This window comes from Pogona vitticeps, chromosome 9 (assembly GCF_051106095.1).
Source record: "Pogona vitticeps strain Pit_001003342236 chromosome 9, PviZW2.1, whole genome shotgun sequence".
Taxonomy (NCBI): Eukaryota; Metazoa; Chordata; class Lepidosauria; order Squamata; family Agamidae; genus Pogona; species Pogona vitticeps.
In genome coordinates, this window is record NC_135791.1 from 15,249,446 (window position 1) to 15,274,827 (window position 25,382).

A 25,382-nucleotide genomic window follows, 5' to 3' on the forward strand; every position below is an offset into this window, starting at 1 on the left:
ATATGCTGTATTCACTCTGAAGGCTGCTTCCGGACCTTGGCAGAATTCCGCTACATCCATCTCTATTGCTGGCGCCAGGGCTTCGCTCATTAATGTCACCAAATCTTCAGATTCCTTTTCTGGTACATTTTGGAATCTTAACATTTTCAGAACCATCTCCATTTCTAACATTATTAGTTGGTCTTCACATTGCCTCTAGTTTCTCTGTGTCTGCTGTACAGTTTCTTCAGCTCTGTCTAATCTGGCATCTGTCTTTCATTTTTCCCTCTATAGCTTGTGTTTTGGTTTTAATTTGCATTACTTGTTCCTTTGTCTCAGTCAGCTCTGTCTGCATGTGTGTCATTTGGTTTGTCATTTGAGTCAAGCGTTGATTAATTTGATCAAGTGCTGTAGTCAGCAGGTTCTGCATGGTTGTTTGCCATTCTTTATCTGATTTTTCTGGTCTTGGGAGGTTAGTTTCCCTAATACTGATATTTGGGCTGGGGAATTTGCTGTTGGTGATTTGGTGCTTGTTCTGAACCCACTCAGACCTTCTAAGCTGAAAGTTGTCTGGGAAGGTCCAGGAAAAGTTATTCAAAAACTGGGAAATGTCAATTATTTGGTCAAAATGTTGAATTCTGGGAAGAAACCTATTATGTATCATGTCAATAGTTTGAAATTGTATAGAGACAGATCTGCAGTGATTTTTCAATGTCATGCTGCATGTATTCAACCTGAACATGAACCTGTTGATATGTTGTCTGAATTACAGAATGCTGGTACACGGTCTGACAATATTGTTTTGTCAGGTACTACAGATGAGAGAGAAAAGCTTTTTCAAATTTTAGAGCAATTCAAAGATGTTTTTTCAGACAAACCTGGCTATACCAATTTGGTCAGTCATGTTATAGACACTGGTGACAGCCAGCCTATACGCTCCAGCCCGTATAGAGCTATTGGTAATGATGCTGTCCAGATTGAACAAGAGATACAAAAGATGTTATCTTTGGGTGTAATGGAACCGAGCTCCACCCTGTGGGTGTCGTCAATAGTTTTGGTTCTGAAACACAACTCTTTAGGTGAAATTCTTGATGAAGTGAGATTTTGTGTTGATTACAGGAAGTTAAACAGTGTTACAGTTCCAGATCCACACCCATTGCCTAGAATGGATGATTTAATTGAACGCCTTTCACAGTCCAATTATATAAGCATCTTGGATTTGAAAAATGCTTATTGGCAACTTGATTTAGCAGAAGATTCACGAGATGACCACATTTATCAGCCATGTGGGAACTTTCCATTTCCGTCGTTTACCATTTAGTTTAAAGAGCGCAGGAGCGTCATTTCAGAGAATGATAGATAAACTTTTACATGGTTTATCATTTGCTAGTGCTTATCTTGATGATGTTGCAATTTTCAGTTCTGATTTTGAGTCTCACATGTCACACATTGAAACTGTGTTGTCTAGAATTCAGCAAGCAGGACTGATAGTCAAAGCATGCAAATGTCAGTGGATGCAAGGAAAGGTCATGTACTTAGGTCATCTGATTGGACAGGGAGAAATTCAGCCTCTGCATGCCAAAGTACAATCTATAAACGATTGGCCTATTCCAACAACCAAGAAGCAAGTACGTTCATTTTTGGGCCTGGTTGGCTATTACAGAAAATTCATACCTGATTTCAGTCATTTGGCAACGCCTCTGACAGAGCTAACTAAGAAAAGACAGTCTGTCAAGGTGAAATGGATTCCAGAATGTCAAGGTGCTTTTGATGCCTTAAAGGCCAAGATTAGTGATGCACCTATACTGAAATCACCTGATTTTGACAAACCATTCATTTTGCAAACAGATGCTTCAGAATTAAGCCTGGGAGCTGTGTTGTTACAGAAAGGAGAAGATGGGAATCTTAATCCAATCTCATATTTCTCCAGAAAACTCTTAGAAAGAGAGAGACATTACGCAGTTCCTGAAAAAGAAGCATTATCTATAATCCGGTCTCTAAATCTTCTTAGGCCTTATCTATGGAGTCGTAAATTTACCCTACAAACAGATCACAGAGCCTTAGTTTGGCTGCAGAAGATGAAATCTCACAACCAAAAATTGTTGAGATGGAGTCTGGCACTGCAAGGTTTTGATTTTGAAGTTCAGCATATTCCTGGAAGACTGAATGTGGTGGCAGATGGTCTTTCCAGAATGTATGGTGAAGATCAAGATGCAATTGACCACTGAAACGTAGTTAATGTTTCACTGTTCCTGTATACTCAGAGTAACTACTGTTTTTGTATTTACTAACATGACTGTTTTCTATTTTTCAGATAGTAGAAGTGCTTAACCAAAAGAATGCATTGATTTGCTGCTATTAGAATGTTTTCTACCTCAATGCTTTGCTAGCTTAAGTGCAATTTGGAATGTATTTATGTTAATCATTAGCATTTACACTATGTAACCAATTAATTACTTTTAGTTACTGTAATTAGTTTGCCAAAAATTAGAACAGAATCACTGTTCTGGATTTTTGGGACTGCCGGTGGTAGCATGTCATGGTTTAGGATATGGAAGCTAGAATGTAATTTCTAAATGGGATTTGTAGTCATAGAATGGTGTAGAAGGAATCCATTTTGGTCTGTGTCATTTTACTAGAAGCATCGAGAAGCTGTTTTTCTCTTGCAGCTAGTTAGGAATGTTATCATGTAGGTAGAGTGGCCGAGACGAAGACGAAGAGCAGAGCCATAACATCCGAGGGGGAAATGGTCAACAACACCTGTGATCTCATGAGAAAAGGAGGAGGAGAGAGATAAGCAAGGCTTTGTCCTGATTGGTGTACTTCAGTGGAGAGTGAAGAAGGGGGGTGTTCCAGCACGAGAAGAAAATGGAGGAACGCTGACACAGGGAGAGACTTTTAGAGACTTTTTGACATTTTTGGATTTTTGGACTTTACCTTGAATTATGGATTTTTGAATGGACTTTGGAGTTCCCAGAAATTTGCTAGGATGTAGTTCATAGTGAGAGAATAGAAAGGGAGGCTCTGCCTTACCTATTTCTTAGTTAGTAGTTTTCTTATTTTATTTTTGGTAGCTGGGATTTGCTAAGTTTCTAACTACCTTAGTTATGGAAATGATTTTGAATGCTATGCTTTGCAACAAAGTGAATTTATCTAAATCTTTATTTTTCTAATAAAACAATAATACTTAAAACTATTGCTTGGTCTCTTGAACAGATAACCTGCTACCATACTTAATTTATTTTCTTGCAGGCCACCAATTACACTACTTTGAGTCCAGTATTATCCTGAGTTTTGAGAGTTCTGGACGACTCTAAGACTCATGATTATAATTTGGTTACTCAGTGGTTTTTAATTGGGAATAGACTTGGTAGAAGGGTGCCAGTTAGACAGCCTGGTTGAGACAAGGACTCATCTCAACTCAAATAGGGGTCAACTGGACTTGGAACCTCTCTATTCCAACTTTCAGCATTCTCTTAGGAGATCTGATGGCTTACCGGGCTTGCTGCTAAGCCAGTTGTTATTAATACTAATATTTGTCACACTGGGGTATGAGCCTTACAGTCAAGGCAAGTCCTGAAAGTCCCAGAGGTCCCAATATAAACACAGAGATCAACAGATAATAGCGAGAGCAGCAAAGTCCAGGCTGAAAATAACATTCTCACAGCCATTTCCCTCCTTCAGGGGACTATTAATGAGCCATTGTTAGTTTTCCTAGGGGAGGAAGCAGAGGGAGGAGGAGGATCTGGGAAAGAAGTTACCGGCCGGGCACCCAACATGGTGATCTCCAAAGCACACCGGCTAAGGGCCACACTGGGTAGATCTCTCTCCCCCACAGCCTCTTCAACTCTTTCTCCATTCTGCAGCCTGGAGACCAACCGTTCCACTTCACCAAGTGCCCTGACACTCCCAGAACCCCAGGGAGCTGCAGAAACCCAGCGCAGCTCCAGCAGACCTTGAGCTCAGATCTCCGGCAGTTTGAACTCTGTCAAGGGTCTTACCAGCCACCAGCCCCCACTCCAACGATGCTCCCCAGATCAGACAAAGCCTCCAAACTCCGCTGGCCCCCATGACCAGCGTTCTGAGCTCTAGCTCCATCTGTAACTCACCACCGGCTCACCCTCCAAACTCACTCACTCGCCCGCTTGCTTGTTCTCTCGCTCACTCACCTGCTTGCTCTCTCACTCGCCCGCTTGCTTGCTCATTCGCTCGCTCGCCCGCTCAGCAGCACCTCCTCTTGAGGAGGAGGACATTCCTGAAGCCCCTGTAGTACACTGTTTTTACATTAGAAATGACAATACCCTTCTCAGAAACGTTGGTGAAGAGATAGTTGTGGGAGAAAAGAAATACATCGCTATAAGGGACACAGGGTCTCAAATTTCCATAGTATGTTCTGATCTGATAGCCCAGGATGACATAATTCCAGGCAGAACAATGACCCTAAAAGGGATTGGGAAAGAAACTGTGGTGTTAAAAGTAGCTGAGGTTCAAATAGGCTATAGGAATTGGTCTGGAAAGTGGCAGGTAGCCATTTCAGATGAAATACCAGCAGCTTTTCTACTTGGTTGGGATTTAATAGAGCATGTCAAGAGTGCTTTAGTGCTCACATGCTCAAAGGGGATCAAACCTCACCCTCTGCAGAGAGAAGCCAGGAGAGAGAGTTTTCCTTGGATACCCAGCTTAATAGTGGCGCTAAAGCTGATTTCATACTACTGAAGAGTCCAAATAAAAATAATTTTGTCCAGGAGCAGAAGGAAAACTTTAGCTTGGGGGGTTGCTTTGAAGCAGCCAGAATGCCCACTGAACTGTCTCCTGAATGCCCTGAGAGATTTTGCAGGTATAAAGACCTTTTGTATTGGGAAACGTTAGCCACCCCATACAGAGGAAAGGGGGAACCCTGAAAGCAATTAGTGGTCCCAGGGAGAACATCATAATTCAAGCTCACAGTAGTTTGTTTGGGGTTCACATGGGGATCACTTGAACCAAAAGAAGGGTTGCCCAGAACTTCTTTTGGCCAGGTATGGGTAAACAGATTACTTATTTTTGCAAAACTTGTGATGTCTGTCAGAGACGAGGGACAGGGCGGGGCAGGACTAAAGCCAAATTATGTCCTTTGCCAGTCATCTCTACGCCATTCCAAATGCTGGGAATTGATCTGGTGGGTCCTTTACCTAAAGCCACCAGAAGGGGAAATAAATACATACTGACCATTATGGATTTTTCCACCAGATATCCTGAGGCAATTCCTTTACATAACATGGAAACTGACATGGTGGCAGATGCCTTAATCAATTACATGAGCCAATTGGGATTTGCTAGCAAAACAGTCAGTGATTCGAGAATGAGCTTCACCTCCAAACTGATAAAAAGGTTATGGAAGGCCTGTGGGATTACCCAAATCAACTCTACACCATATCATCCTGAGACTAATGGACTAATTGAAAAATTTAATGGCACATTAGTGCGCATGATTAAGGCTTATGTAGCGGAGAACCCAAATGATTGGGACTGCAAAATACAACACTATATGCCTATAGGAGCATTCCATAGGAAAGCACTGGATTTAGTACTTTTGAGTTGTTGCTAGGATGGGAGGAGCACGGACCTTTTGATTTGCTCTGCGTGAACTGGGTAGACCATAGAGAAAGTGACCCAGAGTCAGTGGTAGAATATATGCACAGGTTGCAAAACACCCTGCAAAGGTCTCTAGAGGTAGCCAGAAAGAACTTAAAGGGCTGCCCAGAGTAAGCAGAAGACCTGGTATGACAAGAAAGCCCGTGAAAGAACTTTTGGGCCTGAAGATGTTCTTTTACTAAGGCCAGTCAAGGGTCACAAGCTGCAATTAGCTTGGGAGGGTTCCTATAAAGTAGTTTCTAAAATGAACAATGTTAATTATGGAATTCAGAAGGAGGAGAGGCGCAAGGTTGTGCATGTCAACATACTCAAACCCTATTATTGAAGAAATCTTTAGACCTTGTATGCTATTAGAGAGGACCCAAGTGATGATGAAGAACTCATGGCTGGGAAGGGAGAGGGGAAGTACATTTTAATCAAGAGGAGGTAAATCTGGGCCACTCCCTTACTACCCAACAGAGAAAAGAGGTAGTGGAGATCATGCAGAAATATCAAACCATCTTCATGAATAAACCTGGGAAAGCCAAGGGGGTAGTCCACCAAATTGACCACTGGGGATGCCAGCCCCATAGCTGTTACCCCATATAGGATCACTGGGGATTATGTCAAGAAAGTACGACAGGAGGTCCAGGAGATGCTAAAGGCAGAGATAATCACCCCATCTGAGAGTCCCTGGGCTGCACCCATAGTACTTATAGACAAGCCTGACAGTAGAATTAGATTTTGTGTGGACTACCAGAAACTAAACCAAGATGGATGCCTATCCCATGCCATGCCTGGATGATTTAATTGAGATGGTATAATTGCATAACATGCATTGATCTGACCAAAGGGTTTTGGCAAATTCTGATGCACCCTGAAGACCAAGAGAAAACTGCTTTTCGAAGTCCTCTAGGATTGTTTGAATTCCGGGTCATGGCCTTTGGGTTAAAAAATGGTCCTGCATCCTTCCAAGGATTAATGGACCAGACCTTACATGGCATGGGCAATTTCACTGTCGCTTATATGGATGACATTGGCATTTTTAGTCAAATGTGGGCTGAGCACAAGGAGCATTTAAGTCTAGTGCTACAAAGAATCCAGGAAGCCAGTTTGACAGTAAAAGCCAGTAAATGTCACATTGGAGATTCAGAGTTGAAATATCTTGGACATTTAGTGGGTGGGTGAGTTATCAAACTCCTGGACTCTAAGGTTGAGGTTATCGCCAAATGGCCAAACCCCACTTCCAAGAAGCAAGTCCATTCTTTCTTAGGTCTGGCGGGCTATTATCGGAGGTTCATCCCACACTTCAGTGCGATCGCTGCACCATTTTTGGACCTCACATGGAAGAAGGAGCTGGAGAAAATCAGTTGGACCCCTGAGTGCCAGCAGTCATTTAACCAGCTGAAGGAGGCATTAACAACTGGACTGGTCCTCATCACACCTGATTACAGCAGAGAATTTACCATCTTCACAGACACATCGAACATCGGACTGGGAGTGGTGCTTTGCCAGGCTGATGGAGGAGGAACTCTACACCCAGTAATGTACATCAGTAAAAAACTGCAGCCAAGGGAGAAACATCTGGCAATGATTGAAAAGGAGTGCTTATCTATTGTATGGTCCTTACAAAGACTTAAACCATACATCTGGGGATGGAAATTCACTTTATGTACTGATCGTTCACCATTGCTGCGGCTGAGATCCATGAAAACTAACAGCAAACTGATGAGATGGGCTCTTTTGCTGCAAGACTTTGACTTTACTATAAAAAGTATAAAAGGAGCTCACAATATTGTGGCAGATGCGCTGTCCAGGAGACCAGGTGAATGATACCAGGACTACTTTTATTGTAAACTGAAATGGACTATAATTCACAGTTTAATTATTTATGTAAAAGTTTCATGATTGTGATTTTTGTATGGTTGAAAATGTTAAATGTAAATAATAAGGTAAAGTATATTGTTGAATAGTAGTTAAATGTTTAGTGTATAAGGTATAGTAATTGTTATGTTAAATATGTTATATGATAAGTACAGTGGTGCCTAGCTTAACGACGTTAATTCGTTCCAGCAAAATTGCTGTAGAACGAAAATGTAAAGCAAAAAACGTTAACCCGGTTAACGCATTCCAAAGGGCTAAAAACTCACCGTCCAGTGAAGATCCTCCATACAGCGGCCATTTTCAGTGCCTGTATAGTGAAGAATCCATCCCTAAGCACAGCGGGGAGCCATTTTAAGCACCCGGCGGCCATTTTGAAACCCCGACGATCAGCTGTTTTTGATCGTCGTAAAGAGAAAATCGGTTCTCGAAGCAGGGAACCGATCATCACTAAGCGAAATTTTCCTATTTAGACCAGCGTTTTGCGATCACAAAAACATCATCGTGAAGCGGTTCATCGTAATCGTTAAGCAGGGCATGACTGTAAAGTTAAATGTAAGTGTGTCTGTTTGTTTAGGAGGAAAAATGTGTTTCCCCTCCCAAACAAACATATTTAAGGGGGGAGGTCTGTAGCATTCACCTTTATTATGTCAATGGCTCATGTTTGTTATTTTAAAAACTCACTGTCCAGCGAAAATCCTCCATATGGTGGCCATTTTTGGTTCCTGTATAGCGAAGCATGATGGTTGTGCACCCATGATGGGCTCAAACGACCAGCCTTTTAGAGGGGGAAAGGTTGAAATCTGTGTAGGGAGCCCCATGCCCCTTGGTCAGTAAGGCGGCCCCTAAGGGAGCAGTACCCTTAGCCGACACCAGCTCAGGGGCTGAACATGGCACACTACTAGTTCAATTGAGATGCAAAAGCATCCCTGTCTGGAAAACCCCATCACCGACAGAGGTGACAAAGAAAGATGGAACAGTCGAGGGCCCTCTCATGTACAGCCACTGGATAAATGTGACTAGCATAACACCATTCCGAAGAAGGTGTAACTAGAGAGTGCCACCCTGCGTGTTCATATAAGGAACTGCAGCGGTCTAGACTGATGCAACCTGGACCACCAGACTCCAGAGCAGGGACTCAGAGGCCCAAAAGGCTTTAGTGAATGCCAGAAGCTCCAGCACAATAATATGCAGACTGGTTATCATCATGGACCAGCGGGCAAGGCCAACGTGGTGGTGTAGGCAAGCCCTCTATAGCCTAGCAGGCTGGTATCCACCACTGACCAAACTAACTGGGTCAAGAGACCAAAAGGTCTCCCTAACTGTAGTGTGGGGGGAACGTCCACCAATCCAGGTGTGCAGTGACTTTCGGAGTCACCTGGAGCAACACGGAATGGTGGTCACAAGGTACCTGAAAGAGAGAAAGAATTCAGGACTAAAGGGATGCAGCCTCAGTCGAGCGAGCTGTCCCACAGCTGCAGTAGATGCCATCAGTCCAAGGAATTGCTGGACCTGTAGGGCAAGGAACCAAGCGCCTGAAGAAAAAAAAAGCACAACAGTCAAACATTGCCACAAACTTGTTGTCAGGAGAAAATCTTGCTACAAGAAAGCATCTAAAGGCACATTAATACAATTTACACCATGTGTAAGGTACAAAGCCAGTTTCACTATGTTGACCTATAGTCCTCACGCTAACAAAAGGGACAGTGCCCAGGATGTGTGCTCACCAGCCTGTGGTTTGGACTCCGAGACCAGGAGTCAGTGAACCAACCATGGGTAAACAGTGATTTCCCCAACTGAAAACCTGAGAAAGCGGTCACGGTCCAACCAGATGACCACATGAAAATGAGCATCTTATGATAAACCAACCCCCGGATGTAACTAGTGAATAACAGAGTCCAAGGAAGCCAAACGGGAACTGCATAGAGTCATAAAGAATTCAGGCTCCAAAATCAAGGATGGGCCAGAGGCTTCCATCCTCCTCTCTCCTTTTTTTTTGTGGGGGCTAGGGTGGAGGTGGCCATAATGTGGCCTGTGACAGGGGCATATCAACGACAGTGGCAAAGCTGGTATCTATGATAGAAAGTACTGGTCAACAGCAGAGAAGTAAAGAGACTGCTCAGTTTCACAGTCCTACCTGCAATTCTGCCAGTCAGGGCACTGACTGCCCACATGTCTAGGGGCTGTCATGAATTTGCTTATGAAAGTCAAATAGAGAGTTATTTTATAGGAGCAAAGTTAGTTTAGAAGTCCTTTTGTTTCTGTGTGCAAGTTAGATAGGCCCAAGATGTCCAAGGTCAGTTTCTTTTTCAGTAGAGAACAAAAAAACTATGAAGGACAAGGTGACCTTTATCTAGTCACCAGGCAACTATCTCAACTCAGAAGGAACAAGGACATAACTTCTTGATTTAAGAGAGAGGAGACGAGAGAAGACTGTGGTAAAAGCGTTCCTTATAACTGCCTTTACACGAGACAGAGAGGGATCCTGAATGATCTGTCCCTATTGCCAGCAAAATCGGGTCCTGTAATTTTGCCCTAGGCGACTTCTCACTCCTTCACCCAAGTCTGTCTCGATTTTAAATAAACAATCTGGAAAGTCTGCTCTTCCTTTTTTATTACTTTAGGACCATAATTTGGTAGCGTAAACACGGCCAGATCAAATAATATATTTTTAAAGTAGCCAATTTTACCATAGTAGCTGTGGTCTAAACAAGGAGCCAACTTACAGACAAATTGTCTTTTTATCTTTTATTAAAACAAGATAGCATTCAAACAAACATACTAAAGCATAATAACGTCATTAATTATTTCCAATACCCCCAGCCTTCACCACCAGATATTTCCTCTATAAAACAAAAATAATAGACAGTCTAGCTATATCTTAAATTAACATTCTTACGCAGTCTTCAAATTAAAGTTCTGCCAGATGCATCTCTCTCCGTGTGTCGTCTCTGGCTGTCGTGCAAGCAAACTCTCCCCCGTCTCTCTTCTCCGTCCTTCTTCTCTCTCTTCGCCCATCTTTCTTAAATTAAGCCGTTGTGTCCTTGTCCGTTGGAGTTTTGATAAGATAAGGGTCATCTTGTTCTTGTTGATTTTTTTTCTTCTGCTGGTAAAAGAACTGACCTTGTACAATTTTTTCTTCCTAATTAACACCTGGACATCAGTTAGCTTCTAGTTGTTTCATTGCTGTAATGAAACAAAATCCATCTCTATTCTACTTTTACAATTTTCATAATCAAATTCATGACAAAGACAGCCTAGAAGATGGACGGAGAGACAGCCTGGACGTCTGCCCGAACACAGCGAGAGAATTCCTGCACAGAGGAATGAAGCCAGAGAAAAACTCCGAATGAACTTTTATTTTTCAAACTAACAGTAAGACAGATCTCTGTTCTAATATGTAGTTAGCTGTTTATTGTTTTAGTTTTTATAGAGGAATAATGTCTTGTGGTGATGGCTGGGGGTTTTTTTTGGAAATAATTGATTATGAAAAGATATCTTGTGTGCTTGTTTAAAATCATTTACTAATTTCTATTTTTCTAACAAAATATAAAAAGTCTAACTGTCTGAAAATTGGCTTCTTGCATAGACCATTAGCTACTATAGTGCATTAGCTACTTTAAATTGATGTGTTTAATCAGGCCACGTTCATGCTACCAATTTAGGGTCCTATATATTAAAGAGTACTAGGATGATTAGATCTCCTAGAACTCATGTAAGTGTTTTGTTCTTTGTTAAATCGGATCAGACTTGGGAGAAAGAATGATTCAGCTGCCCTAGGGTAAAATTAAGGGACCCAGTTTTGCTGATAAGGAGCTGATCATTTCTGAACCCTCTCTGGTCTGTGTAAAAGCAGGTTCTTAGGAAGCTCGCTTTTACGACAGGGGCGGCAGCTGGTAACTTTGGGGTTGAGGCTTTAAATGTTCCCGGAGCACCATAGGCTTATGGGGACATCTTCAGGCTCTTGCAGCTGTTATGGTGCAAAAGACTGTGTCACCTTCTAGAGCCTGAGCAGGTTATCAAGAATAACAACCATTTTCTGACTAAAAGCCATACACCAACAAACGGCAGGTCCTAACCCATCAGTTGCTTAGATGCTGGTTTTAAGCCGTATCGAGCAGCAGTGCGCTCGTGATGCACCTGCAACAGTGCCTCCTAGTGATATGGAAGGCCTGAACTGTAAGCGTGCACAGGAGCTACTTGCAGGGTGGGCAGCACCAAACTCCATAAGTGGTGATAAGCCCCCATGGCAGAGGAGTAAGTGGCTACACAGTGGCCAAAAATAAATAACAACGCTGATCAAAGAACTCCTCATCTGTTAACAGTAAAGGAGTGTGACCATCTGCAAGAACCAAGAGGAGTGTAGGAAGATTGGTTGGAAACTCTTCCACCCCCCTGCGACTCATGACCAAGCACATGCTCAACAATTGTAGAATGAAGAAGGCCGAGTTGGAAGGTGTAACATACAGCCCTGCTCTCACCTGTCCGTCACAGCTGTGCAGTGGAATATCAGCCAATGAGGGGACGGAGGGTGGTGCAGAAGGGGGAGGAGCTGAAATATAAAAGGGGGTGTGTGAGGTGTGAGAAAGAAGATGGAGAGATTGATAGATCGATAGATTGAGAGTTAGTGATTAGCATGTTAGTAGGCCTGTGAGCCAAATAGTCAGTGAGGGAAAAGTCTGTATGATTCAATGAATGAGAAACAGTGATGTGACACTTGGGAAATTCCAGATGGGCCGATTCTCTTAGCATGCATAATTAACCCTTGAGGAGTCCAATAAAAACAATCAGAGGTTAGAACTTTCACATCTCCTGGTTGTGTGAGAAACAGTCTCACGTCCAGACAAGTTCAGATGCAGTTTTTTATCTCAGACCAGGTCTACTGATTTAGCATCGAATTCTCCTGTACCATTAAAACATAGTGAAGATCTGTGCTGCAAAACCTCTCGACAATTAACTTTTTTAGTAATAGGCAGCTTTTCTGATAAGGAAACTGTATCTCCTCCAGTTTGCTTTGAAGTTTTCTCCTCTGTTCTAATTAGTCCGTCCACATGGAGAATTGCGTCACTGCTAAGCTCCCACAAATTCCAAAGTTCTCCTGCCAATTTTACAGTATCCATGTTCACAGTTTCCACTGGACTAAGCGTGGGGGTTTTACTTGTTTCAACTGAGATCAGACATGTAGCAAGATCTCCTGGCAAAAGTTCTGGCTGAGTCTCTATTCCACCATCCTGGTATTCCTCCCCCTTCTGAATTATTTCTGACTCCTCTGTTTCCGGTTGCTCAGCCAACTGGGGAATCATAAGCTGTTCTTCCTGAACTACAATGGGCTCCACTGCTGAGCAGTCTCCCAGGCCCTTGGGCGACTGGGATTCTGCTATTGCCGCTAAGCAAACATCCTCCGGCTTCTCAGACTTAGCAAGGTCCTTAAAGCTTTAGAGAAGCATTTCCTCCCCTTTAGCTGACAAACCCACAGTCCCGCAATCAGGTTCAGGGTCTCTCACCTGTTCTGGGCTTTGACTAAAACATGGGGGTTGTGCTGGTTCTCCGTAGAGTACGCTGACATGCTCCGGTGTTTTGTCCGATGCCAATTCATCAACGGAGACAGCTCAGTGAAGCAAGGTCTCTCCTTCCTGCACTCCCTCATCTGCACGCGGCTCCGGCACCCATAAATCTTCTGCTAGGATGGCTGATAAGTTGCTGTCTGCTCTGGTATGCTCATTAAAAATCCACTGCGAGTCTTCGTAGCTTTGAATGCAAGTATCTGTAATTCCAGGGTAGTATCCAAGTGTCTGGAGAGTGCCATTACTATAATCCTCAAAAGGGTCATCCTGCTCTTGCACCGTGCCAATTTCCGGACCTAAGTCCGTTCCACAGGTACAGGGTGAAGATCTGGTGCCCAATTTTCTTATCAGCATTAAATTTTCCTCCAGAAACAGTTGTATCATCTCATCTCTCTTTTTCAAGATTTCCGTGGCTTGCCTCATAAATTCAGAAGAAAACTGCATAACTTCCAGCAAGGTCACCAATCTCTTCCCCTCCATCTTCCGTTTGCTATCTAGCCGAGGCTAGTTCGGCAACAGAAAAACAAAATTCCAAAAACCAAAATGAAGCAAAATCTCCTCTGCACCTCTGACAAACTGCTGTCACTCTGTGATCCTAAAATCAGTGAGATGACACAGTCAGATGAAAAAGCAGAATTCTGAAAAATCCAAAAAGGAAAAGAAAAATTGCAATCACTCTGTGAACTCTAAGGTTACAGAAATGATCAATAGCCAAGCTGGGTGCAGATAGATACCAGCAGGGCCAGGCCATCTGACAGATCCTGAAATCATAGGAGTGACACTAAGCCAAGCTGGATGCAAGTCACCAGAAACAAACTGGCAGAGTCATTCAGGAGATCCTAAGATCATAGGAATGACACTAAGCCGACCTGGGTGCAGATAACTAAAAACAAACTAGGCAGAGTCATCCTAAAAGATCCTGAGATCATAGGCATGACCTGAGCCAAAGCTAAATGCTAGCACCCAAAACAAAAGAAATGCATCTTAGAATTACTTCGCTACAAGTTTGTAAAAACCTGCAAATGATTACTGATTATATCCAATTGTTTCCTAACAGTTTGCCTGTCCTCTGGGGATCTCTTTCTTGAAAGAGCACCCCAGATCCTAACACACAAAGCCACAGGCATAAGATCTAATTGTTGGTAAACAGTGCTTCCTGGAAAGCTGCTATTTACTCTCAGGGATGCACATAGCTCCTTAAAGCATCTGTGTCCCTCTGCAACCAAAACTTAGCTTGTGGATCAGAACCACGCAAGCGGCTAGATGGAACAAAAATTGGTCATCCTGAGGTACTACAAAATCCAGCACGCGGTTCATCGTGCAGCTGCCACCATGCAACAAACACGGTTCCCTAGAGAACGCGTGAATGCTCGGACAGAGAGTAATCAGGAGATTGTACACCCTAAAATGTACTGAGAGAGTCCTAGAGCTCAGCTAGGCGTGTCAAAGCTCCCTCTTACAAGTCTGCCCTAATAAGAACACCCTTGTACCTTCAGATATTACTGATAGAAAACCATGTGGGCTTTGTAGTCCTTAGACTTCTTATGCACCACAGGCAGAACTCCTTAAGTATGCAAAGCCGAGGCAAGCACCATCAGATGACCTATGACAAGTTTACTGTTCAGGAAACCAATTGATATTTATAATCATTATTTTATTAAAAAAAAGTTCCTTAAAGAAAAAGTCAAATTATGCAAGAACAAACGAATAAGCATTATGCTGGTTAATTACAAAGCCGTAGTGAGGCAAAGAAAACATGAAAAATATCCACATGTCCAAAAACATTAAAATAATTCAAAAAGTTAAGAAAATGAATAAAAACAGTTCAAATAAGGTAATCCATCAGGAAAACAAAATAGTCCAATTATGTAAGAAAAAGTCTATAGTCCTTGATAATCCTGTAAATGAAAAATACTGTACACAAGGAAAAATCCTGTAAAATAAAATATCCCATTGTCCTCAGAATAATCCACAAGAATAGTCCATAGGAGTAGTCCATAAAAATAGTCCATGAAAAGAGTCAAGAATATTCCCTGAGTAATCCATGTGTGTAGGCCATGGGTGATCTAGGAGTAGGTCATGAAAGACTTAAGGGTGGGTCACGAAAGACATTAGAGTGAGTCACGAATGACAATGTCCATAGGTAAAAGTACCTTTTTCAAGAGTAACTGGTAAGTCCTTATCTGCTCCTTCCCACGATGTCATCCAATCACAGTCCGTCATTAGGCAAACAGTCCTGATGTACCACCTGACCTTCTCTCTCATGGGTAACAGATGTTATTTGGGTTTCTGTGGTTTTGCAAAGAGTCACAACAATACCCATCTATCTTATCACAAAGTTCCTTCTCATGTTCTCAGAAAAGCATTTTCCCAGCTTTCATTAGCAAACAACCTGTTAGCATTGCAAGGATCCTTTATACAGAGAAACAAGATGGAACCTCTCTTGCACATTTCTTAATTACAAAACCCATGTTCAATACAAGATTTTAATCACATATCCCATCTCATCACAAGTGATTTACAACTTGATTATCTACCTGTGATTTACTCATTTTATTTTATTATATCAATAAACAAGTTTTGTTTTGGAAGAAACACTTGTCCTTTTTAAATATTGATTATAATTGGTGGCAGCAGTTGAAGAGGAAGAGTAGTGAGCACTCCTGGAGGCCTGAGTGGATAGAGGCTTCAGAGTGGCCAGCTACAGAAGATTGGAAGGAAAGCTTGGGCGGATATGAAAAGAGATCCCAGAGGGCATTTGAGAACCAACAGACGGTTGGGGTCCATTTTGTAGGCAAGCCCTCAGATCGTAACCAAATCAGAAACAAGGATTGGGAAGGAAAGGGGGGAAAAGGCCCTAGTTATGATCAAAAGAAATTTTTAACTTGCTTTGGTTGTGGGGAGAAGGGACACTTCTTAGCCCATTGTAGTAAGAATAGAGAGGTTGGGCCACAAAAGGGAAATTTGCCTAAGCCTAAAGCTGTATACCGCTTACAGCAGAACCAAGTTACCACCGAGAGGGAGGAACTGGGTGCCATGGCAATCCAGGCTAATCTCACTACACAAGCTGAGAACAGAGAACCAGATCAAATTCCAGAGACTGAAATACTGCATTGTTATTTAATTGAAACTGTGATGAGATGGGTTTTTGAGTTAAAGTCTTGTAAGGAATATGGGGTTTGTAATTAAGAAATGAGCAAGAGAGGTTCCATCTTGTTTCTTTGTATAAAGTATCTATGCTATGCTAGCAGGTTGTTTCTAGGCGAGCAGAGAGAATGTTATTCTGATAGCCTGAGAAAAGGACTCGGTGTGATTAGATGGGAATTGTTGTGACTCTTTTTAAACCACAGTAACCCAAATAACATCTGGTGTGTGTATGGGAAAGAAGTCATGTGGTGCAACAGGACTGTTTGCCTAGTAACGAACTCTGATTGGATGACATCGTGGGAAGGTGCGATAAGCCCTTGCCAGTTACTCTTGAAAAAGGAACTTTTTGCCTATGGACATTGTCATTCAAGACCGACTCTTCATTCATTCGTGACACACGGGACTAACCTTTACATGGACTGATCTTTGTACTATACTGGATTACTCTTGGACCTATGGGTTTTTTCCTAAGGACTATGGATTATTTCTCTATGAACTCTTATTTATGGAATACTCCATATGGACTATGCTCTTGTAATTTTGTAAGGACAATGGTACATTTACTGGATTTATTTTTTTTAAGGACAATGGGACTTTTACTGAATTTTTCTTTTTAGTACAGGATTTTTGTTCTACAGAATCACTGAGGACTATAGCCTTTTTATAACCTACTTGGATTATTTTGTTTTTACTAATGAAATACTGGACTGGAACTGTTGTTATTCTTTTTAATGGCTTTTTGTATTTTGTAAGGTTTTTGAACACTTTTCTATTTTTCATGTTTTCCTTGCCTCACTACAGAGTTGTAAATAACTAACACAATGCTTATTAACTTGTTTTGACTTAGTTTGGTTTTGATACCTAGTAACATGCTTATTTTTTTAAAATAAAACAATGATTATAAAACTCAATTGGTTTCCTGAACAGTACACTTGTCTTAGGGTCATCTGAGAGTGCTGCCTCGGCCTAGCATACTTAAGGAGGCATGCCAGTGGTGCAAGTTAAGTCTAAGGACTACAAAGCCCACTTGATCTTTTCACAGTAATATCTGAGAGTACAAGGGTGTTCTTATGTGGGCAGACCTGTAAGATGGAGTGTTGTAGCATGGCTAGCTGAGCTTGGACTCACTCAGCCCATTTTAGCGTGTGCAAACTCCGGATTACTCTCTGTCCAGGCTTACGCGGACGTTTTCGAATGCCGTGTTTGCTTACAGAAACAAACCAAGAACTCTTTAAAACTTCTGGTGATGATATTTTTATAAATAACATTAAAATTATGGCTCTGAAGAATTCATGCTCTCAAGTAATCTTATGCCATCATGACATTGTTCCCTCAGGAATGTATTTTGAAAGGAGAAAGCATGACAGCTAAGGGGATTGGGGCAGCATCTGTTATTCTGTCAGTGGCTGAAATACCCATCAGATATCAAGGTTGAGAAGGGAAATGGAGATCAGGAGTAGCTGCGCAACTGCCAGCGCTGGTTTTAATAGGGATTGCCCTTGCTGAGCATGTGAAGAGAGTTTTAGTGCAGACTCATTCCCAGATGGAAAATGAAGTAATAGTTGAGGAAAAAGATGAAGTTCCTATAGAGATAATGAGAGATAATGATGACCCAGCTGAGTTAATACAAATTAGGAATCCCCAAAACAATACATTTACACAGGAACAAAAAGCAGATTCCACGCTGCAACGTTGCTTTGAAAAAGTTACTGAAGAACCATTAACCCCTGAAAGACCTGAAAGGTACCTTATACAGACGGAGATTTTAGTGAATCCCAGGAGGGGAGGGGAAAACCTTCAGAAGCAATTAGTGGTTTCTTCAAAGTATCGACAGAAAATAATGGAAAGGGGGCACTCAGACATCTTTTCTGCTCATTTAGGCATTACCAGAACTAAACAAAGAATATCCCAGAATTTTCACTGGCCTGAAATAGGCAAGCAGATAAAAGAATTTTGTCAGAAGTGTGATGTGTGTCAAAGGCAAGGGAATAGCAACGATAAGACTAAAGCAAAGCTATGCCCTTTACCAATTATTTCTATCCCGTTCCAACACATTGGTCTGGACATCGTAGGATCATTGCCCAGAGTCACCCAGAGGAGGAACTTATTTATTCTATTACTGATTTTGCCACACGGTACCCTGAGGCTGTCCCTCTGAGAAATATTGAAACTCAGACTGTGGCTGATGCCTTGCTTAGTTATATGAGTCGTATGGGGTTCGCGTCTGAAATAGTTATGGACCTGGGGACATCTTTTACATCTAATCTCATGCAAAGGTTGTGGCAACTTTGCAGAATCAAGCATGTAACTTCCACACCCTATCACCCACAAACTAATGGTCTCGTAGAGAAATTCAATGGAACCCTCATGCGTATGATTAGGGCTTACTCTGCAGAGAATCCCAACAATTGGGATCAGAAATTGCAACATCTACTAGATGCTTATAGGTCTGTACCTCAAGAAAGCACTGGGTTCAGTCCTTTTGAGTTATTGTTTGGGAGAAAAGTGAGGGGACTCCTGGATTTACTCAAACAAAGTTGGGAGAAAATAGAAGAATCTGATCCTGAAAATTTGATTTCATATTTAGACAACCTAATGAACACTCTAAAGAAAAATTTAGAGGTAGCTGCTATAAATTTACAGGGACAGTAAAAGAAACAAAAAGTCTGGTATGATAAGAAAGCCAGAGAACTTTCAATCCTGGGGATGAGGTGCTAATTTTGATACCTATCAAAGGGAATAAATTACAATTAAATTGGGCAGGACCATTCAGAGTAATGTCCAAAATGAATTAAATTAATTATGTCATCAAGGAGGATGGAGAAGCAAGCAGGAGAGTGGTCCATATAAACATGATCAAGCCTTACTATAGGAAGGAAAACATTGTCCTGTTTGCAATGAAAGAAGCAGACAATGAAAAACATGATTTACCATTTTGGGAAGGGAGGAGAAAAGCCAAATTTAACCCTGAAGATATCAGAGTTAGTCCTTTACTTTCCCCTGAAAATGAAGTGAGGGCCTTGGTAATGAAATACCAGCAGGTCTTTTCCAGCAAACCAGGGTTATCCAAGGGAGTGGTGCACATAATTGATACTGGAGATGCACTCCCACTAGCAGTTACCCCTTATAGAGTTACTGGGGCATATGTCACTAAGGTTCACAAGGAGCTGGACAAAATGCTGAAGGAGAACATCATCGTTCCTTCATCCAGTCTTTGGGCAGCTCCTATAGTGCTTGTAGACAAGCCAGATGGCAGCATCCGTTTTTGCGTAGACTATAGGAAGCTGAATCATGTAACCAAGCCGGATGCATATCCGATGCCCAGATTAGATGACCTAATAGAGACAATAGGGGGATGCCAATTCATATCCTGCCTAGATCTAACGAAAGGGTTTTGGCAAATGGGGCTAGACCCCAAAGATCAGGAAAAGACAGCATCCTGTAGCCCGTTTGGATTATATGAGTTCCGTGTCCTGAGTTTTGGACTCAGAAACTCACCAGCAACATTTCAGAGACTCATGGACCAAACACCGCAAGGGCTTAGAGACTTCAAGGTGGTTTACATCGATGATATAGGGGCCTAGTGGTTTGAATTGGGATTTCCCTGAAGCCTGTGCTCATTGGGATTTCCCTGGACTCTAACTCTATCTCCAATCCTAATATCCTGAATATGAATGGCCTGAGGGAGGGCAGAGTTTCAGCTTTAAAAGGAGGATGAGGAGGAGAGTGTGTCACGTGAAATTCCCTGATCCTATTTCTTACCCTAATTTGGTAAATAGGAAAGCCAATCAAGATTGCATACTTCCACTCTATTAGAGAGCAGGCCGGGTAGGTGGGGCTCGTCAGCCCTGGAAGGCAGCCCATCTACGAGAAGGAAAACTTTGACTTTAAACCTACACTGCCTTGTGGCTATATCCACTTATGGAAAGGGCTTCAGGAGATAACCTTGAGGCAAAATCCGGAGCCGGAGTCCCAGAGGCAATTCTGCGAACTCCTGTGACATTGCTGGAACCAGTTGTATTGGCTCTTGCCTTTCCACTGGACTATTTCAGCGATGTGGAGAGGGGGGATCTGCTGCTTGGGTAACAGCCTATCCCCCATACTATTTTACCCAGGCTTCGTGCTCTGGAGAGGACACTCCAGCTTCGCATACAGCGTCAAAACAACACAGGAAGTAGCAGTTACCGGTTATAAGTCTTTGCTCAATTGACGTAGAGCATGACGCCAGGGACTACTTCTGACGGTGGGAGAGGTCATTGCACCTCAATAGGTAGATACCGCCCGCCTTAAGCTGGGCAGCTCCCAGCCAGTAAGGTGCTACCTCACCATGGTCTGTTAACCTCACGGGGTGCATGGGGTTTAGGGTGAAACCCGACAAGCAGATCGATAATCGTGCACCATGCAACAATCGTAAGAAAACTTCTGCCCTAAAGCTGGGCACCTGGAATGTACGGACAATGACCCCTGGCTTTCCTGACTATGGCTTTTTTTTTTTAATTTGGGTATTTATTATTTTTATAACATACATACCTACAGCAAACAACAACAGGAATACCTACAAAACATTAACATGTAAAACTAAAAAGACATACACAAGTGACAAGACAGACATATAAGCAGGGAGGTGTTTCTCATACCAGCTTATCTATTATGTAAATTCTGACTACAGAAATAATATATCCATGTGCATCTGCACATGTTATATTCCACATCGCTATTACATATATATAATTATCTAACATCTTAAATTTGTAATAATTGTTTGAATTCTCTCATCTGCATTTCCATCCATCTGTCTCTTATCATATACATTCCTCATTTCCTCTTTAAAATTTCTTATCCAGCATAAAATCCACCCAGGCCTATTCATTCCTTGATAATCTCCATTCTTATATACAGTAAACTATGTATCTAATATTTTCAGCATAGTCATTCTTATAGTTCTTGTATGTTTGATATACCCATATACATGCCTTAAAACAAACATCCAATATTATTATTCATCATCATTTCTAAGATCTATAAACCACATATACTTATCTAATCTTAAATTTCATATTTGGCCAGATTTGCTTATAGTATATCGATCATCTTGCTTTATCTATTAATTATATCTATCTTAAAACAATTGACTTCTATTATTTATTCAGCAAGTACCTTCCCCCTTTCTAGTTTCTATTTGTCAGCTCCAGTGTCGTCCAACCGGAATTGGCCTCATGATCACATATATTTAATATCTCACTATACATGCCTCACCAACAAAATATTTCCCAGTTTTAAAATGCCATCTGTAATATTTCTTTAAAGCAATTTCTATGCAGTTAATTGATTTGATCCCAATATAGTCAGTGTTTAGATTTTGGAGCGAGATAGCATGTGACCTCTGATTGTAAATACTTGCCCTGAGCTTTGCCCATCGCTCCCTTATCTTTTTTCTTTTCAACACAGTCTTAAGATAAATTCTCCCTTTCCTACCCCCTCCCCTTTTCTCTTTTTTAGTCATCCTTTGAAAAAAATGAGTCTTTTTCTCCTTTCTTTCTGACTCTGGGTTGTCTTCACATCGTGCCAATTGCTGTTTCTCCACGATTAAAGACTATTCATTAATTATCTGGAATTCCCCCTTGCTTTCGATTTTTTCGTGCATAGCAGAGAAGATTTCTTTCAGATCCATTCTGCACTCCTCAAGTTGCATTTCCAAATGTCCGATTATATGACTTTGAAATTCTTATAAAAGTTCCTTGATATAATGCATTGCCAGTTGCGACAATAGCTCACCCCCACCTTCCATGGTCGTACCAGTCAACAGATTAATTACTCAGAATATCCACATGATTTATTGGCAAGTCCGCTCTTAAGGTCTTGTAAGGGGGGACTTCATAAACATTGTAGCCAGATACAGAGTCATTGCTAACTTATTTAAAGTTCTTAAGTCCTTACTTTACAGATTTATGAGAGGCCAGTTCTCTGGGAGGGAGGGTTAAAAAGGAAAGAGGATAAGTTGGTTTCGTTTTCGTGCTATGGCGTAGTAAAGAAACTCCAGTATTAAGGCATTAACAAAGTTATGCTGCTTTGAGGTCTCCTTCTCAAACGACTTTCACATAGCAGATTTGATCTTTACTTGCTGTAGCTTATCAGCAGATTAGATTAATTTCTGTTCTGTAGTCAGGTAGTAAATTTCCTCCCCTTTGCCGAGCAGCTAACTCACCAATCATGGCAACTTCACGAGACAAACTGCATGCAGGAAGGGAACCCTTCCAAAAATCAGATTGCCGTCTGAAATTCGGCGGTTCCGAAGCTCCCACTTGCTGACAAGTCCACGCTCCTGTGGAACTTGCCCCCTCCTTCTCTGGGGGGGTCGTCTGTCTCGGAGTAAACCCAGGAGAATCCAGAGCACTAGGATTCCCCTGTTCTCGCTGCTCGTGGCTCCTCCCTCCTGACTATGGCTTTTCTGATGACCTGCAAGAAATAGGCGATGTGCCTAAGACAGCTGTCATTGACATGGAACTGAGTAGACTGCAGATGAACATTGTTGCCCTTCAAGAGACAAGACTGCCAGACTCGGGATCTGTCAAAGAAAAAAACTTCTCATTCTTCTGGAAGGGAAAACCATCGAATGAGACCAGGGAGTATGGTGTTGGCTTTGCAGTCAGAAACACCCTTCTGAAATGCATTGTTCCACCTACTGTGGGGAATGAAAGAATATTGTCTCTGCAGCTCCACTCATCAGCAGGACCAGTAACCCTCATTAGTGCATATGCACCAACACTGTCATCCACTACAGAAGTGAAAGACAAATTCTATGATGATCTGGAAGATACTATCAAAAAAGTCCCTGAAAGAGAGGCACTGTTCATTCTTGGAGATTTTAATGCTAGAGGTGGTGCTGATCACAAGTCTTGGCCCACTTGTCTAGGCCATTTTGGCATTGGAAAGATGAACGAAAATGGCCAATGCTTACTGGAGTTTTGCTGTTATTATGGTCTTTGTGTCAGCAACATATTCTTTAATACAAAGCTGCAACACAGAGTTTCCTGGAGACATCCAAGATCCAAGCATTGCCATCAGCTCGATTTGATCCTCACTAGATGTTCTAGCCTTCCTAGTGTTACGATCACACACAGCTACCAGGGTGCTGATTGCGATACTGATCACTCCCTGGTGTGTAGTAGAGTAAAACTGCGAACAAAGAAATTGTATCACACGAAAAAGGAAGGAAGACCACGTATTGACATCAGCAAGACTTGCGATCAAAGAAAAGTGAAGGAATTTGCCCAAGCACTTGAGGAAACCCTTTGTAAATGCACCTGAACGATGGGAACACTTCAAGACTGCTGTGTATAACACCGCCTTGTCCACCTTTGGCAAGAAGACCAAAAAGATGGCTGACTGGTTCTAAGCCCATTCGGAGGAATTGATGCCAGCCATCGAGGATAAGAGAAGAGCTCTAACAGCATACAAAACCTGTCCTAGCAAGTACAACCTGCAAGCTCTTTGAGCCGCTCGTAGCCAAGTCCAACAGGCTGCCAGGAGATGCTCCAATGATTATTGGCTTCAGCTCTGCTCTCAGTTACAGATAGCAGCGGACACAGGTAACATCAAAGGAATGTATGATGGTATCAAGCAGGCCTTAGATCCATTACAGAAGAAATCTGCTCCCTTGAAGTCTGCAACAGGTGTGATCATCCAGGACCGAGCACAGCAGATGGAACACTGGGTGCAGCACTACTCAGAGCTATATTCCAGAGAGAATGAAGTAACCGAGGAAGCATTAAATAACATTGAGTGCCTGCCTGTCTTGGAAGAGCTGGACAGCGAACCAACCTTAGCAGAAATAAAAGCGGCCTTGGATTCCCTCGCCTCCGGCAAGGCACCTGGAAGGGACAACATCCCTGTTGAAGTGCTGAAATGTGGTAAGGAGATCATCACCACCGAACTGTATGAAATCTTTTGTCTCTGCTGGAGGGAAGGTGGAGTACCTCAGGACATGAAGGATGCAAACACATTGTACAAGAACAAAGGAGACAGGGGCGACTGCAATAACTAATGTGGCATCTCTCTTCTTAGCGTTGTAGGGAAGCTGCTTGCCCGTGTGGTGCTGAAGAGGCTCCAGGTGCTTGCAGACAGAGTCTATCCAGAATCACAGTGTGGTTTTCAAGTTAATAGATCCACCACTGACATGGTATTCTCCCTCCGACAGCTGCAGGAGAATGCAGGGAACAACAACAGCCACTTTTAGTGGCCTTCATAGATCTTACAAAAGCATTTGGCTTGGTTAGCCTTTTTAAAATACTTCCCAAGATTGGATGTCCACCTTGTCTCCTTAACATCATCATATCCTTCCATGAGGGAATGAAAGGCACTGTAGTTTTTGATGGCTCAACATCAGATCCCTTTGACATCCGAAGCGGAGTGAAACAGAGCTGCGTCCTCGCACCAACCCTATTTGGGATCTTTTTTGCTGTCATGCTGAGGCATGCCTTTGGAACTGCAACAGAAGGTGTCTATCTCTGGACTAGATCAGACGGAAAGCTCTTTAATCTCTCCAGATTGACAGCAAAGACCAAAGTCCAACCAAAATGCATGCGGGACGTCCTCTTCGCAGATGATGCAGCCATTGTTGCCCACTCTGCTGAAGACCTCCAACAACTCATCGATTGTTTCAGCAAGGCCTGCCAAGACTTTGAACTAACTATCAGCCTGAAGAAAACACAAGTCATGGGCCAGGGTGTGGACTCACCTCCCTCTATTACTATCTCCACGCAAGAATTGGAGGTTGTTCATGACTTTGTGTACCTTTGCTCAATGATCTCCGACACTCTCTCCCTAGATGTCGAGCTGGATAGATGCATTGGGAAAGCAGCTACCATGTTCTCTAGACTCACAAAGAGAGTATGGCTCAATAAGAAGCTGGCGGCATAAACCAAAATCCAGTTCTATAGAGCCTGTGTCCTGAGCACACTCCTGTACTGCAGCAAGTCCCGGACCCTTTGCGCACGGCAGGAAAGGAAGCTGAACACCTTCCATATGCGTTGTCTCCAACGCATTTTTGGTATCACCTGGCAGGACAAAGTTCCAAACAGAGTAGTCCTAGAATGAGCTGGAATTTTTACTGAAACAGCGCCGTCTACATTGGCTTTGGCACGTCGTGAGAATGGCTGATGGTCGGATTCCAAAAGATCTCTTGTATGGAGAATTAGT

At 42.4% G+C, this 25,382-nt stretch overlaps 2 long non-coding RNA genes across 2 annotated transcripts in view; both read left to right on the forward strand.

Annotated features, from left to right (window-relative positions):
• LOC144584304 (uncharacterized) overlaps positions 1-25,382 on the forward strand; it is a 182,182-nt gene that overhangs the window by 143,294 nt on the left and 13,506 nt on the right. The window lies entirely within an intron of this gene.
• Positions 11,933-12,257, forward strand: LOC144584303 (uncharacterized). The gene is made up of 2 exons (XR_013538466.1): positions 11,933-12,051; positions 12,082-12,257. It is a non-coding gene; the product is annotated as an uncharacterized LOC144584303 (long non-coding RNA).